This window comes from Limulus polyphemus, unplaced genomic scaffold, assembly GCF_000517525.1.
Source record: "Limulus polyphemus unplaced genomic scaffold, Limulus_polyphemus-2.1.2 Scaffold8854, whole genome shotgun sequence".
NCBI classification, from domain to species: Eukaryota; Metazoa; Arthropoda; class Merostomata; order Xiphosura; family Limulidae; genus Limulus; species Limulus polyphemus.
In genome coordinates this window covers 4,077-5,918 of record NW_013674464.1, presented here as the reverse complement: position 1 = coordinate 5,918, position 1,842 = coordinate 4,077, and positions in this window count along the sequence as shown.

Here is a 1,842-nt window from a genome sequence, read left to right as displayed (position 1 = left end):
TATATATATATATATATATATATATATATATTCGGTATATGTTAAATGTATGTACAACAAATTCTTCACACTACAGAGATTATATGCATATCATAAACACTACATATATAGTTCTCTTCTTCTTGTCAAAAGTCCATTTGGGCCTATTCAATTACATTAGAATTTCAACTGACAAGCTAAACTATCTTCTCTATTACTATCACACTAGTATTCTGTGTGTGATTCACTTACAATTGTGGCATGAGTTACTATAATTATTTGGTCTTCTTTCTTCAAAATATCCTCTATTCCTTTTGTCAAAGTGCACTCAGGCTGATTCAATTACTTTACAACCAACTTTGACGGAATAAGTTATTCTCCTTGTCTCCTTTTTTACTGTTTGTCTTACTCTAACATATTAAACATTAGGCCTATGTTAATTGTTAAGCCTATCACTTCTGTGGTAGTTAACTTCATGCCAAACTTTTCCTTGCCCATAACTTTACTCTCTTCTGCTACTGTCTGTCTGCTGTTTTTGCTCATCTCACACTATTTATATGTTTATCACTTAATCATCTGTCCACCTAGAAATCTCTATATTCTATAGTCTTAACATTAATGACTTATAAACACAACTTTCTACAATCATCCGCTTTTAACCTTTATTATAACAAAAATTAAACAATAATAACATATTCACTCACAAAAATAAATTAGTCAATAATATCTAAACTAAACAGTCTTTTATATCATGACAACGTAAATTCCTAAGATATGTGGAGAGTAAACAAACCCGAGCCAAAATGGCATCACGACCTACAAGGTCCCAAGAACAAAGAAACCACCTATGTAATGCCAGAACTGAAGACGACACGTGGACTAAAGTGGAGGAGCGAGGGACAAGGATATCTTCAAAAACACCTCAGGATTTCTGAAGAGAGTCTCAGATGGGAGGTGCATGGAAGAAAGGTACTGTAATAGATTTGTAAGGGTAAGACACAAGTGAGAATATTGGGCATGGGTAAGACTAACAGATGATTTGGAAGCCGCCCTCGAAATAGGCAATAAGGAACCTAACATCTGCTGGTCTAAAAATGGATATAGCATGATGGTAGGAAAGTGCAAACTGATCTGAAATCTGCAGGGGGCATGGTATGCTATTCATCTCACTTAATTAGGAGGCAAAGTGATCAGCATGAACTCAAATATCAGGTGAGCAAGGAAAAACCAAAAAGGGTTTGGAAGATTGTTCATGCAGTAAGGAAGGACAAGGTGCATAAGAAATAGGGGAAAGGGATAAAACGTCACAAAATCCATAAAGACCGCATTAGGCCTAGTAGACTCCTTGGGTTAGGAATGGGAAGGAATGACAAAATTTGGAGGTGGAAAAAGATGACTGAAGTTCTCTTCAGCCTGCACAGGATCAGCATGTTCTGAAGGAGTCTGGGCAATGTCTGGGGACAAAGGTTGTCCCATGCAACATTCGATCTCCCAGCGTATAAAAGCAGGTAAATCCACTGTTCGGTAACCAATACCTGAGAAAAAATGCCAGTTGCTGGTGTAACCCCTGAAGAGGTAATGTTAACTACGGAATTCATTGCAAAGAAAGGTTCACCAAATTCGAGTGCAGAAAATAAGGTGACTAGAATTAACAGATAAATACTAATAGTAGAAAGAGGCTGAACGAAAACAAATTAATTAAAAAAACAATCACTTTCCGAGGAAACAAAGTCAAATGTGAAGCATTAAACATACAAAAGAGCATGTCCAAATAGAGGAGTGTAGAGGGAGTCACGTGCATCACGTGAGCATGTCATGCTCCTATTGGTGAGGAGGTGATGCATGACAATTTGTATGAGACAT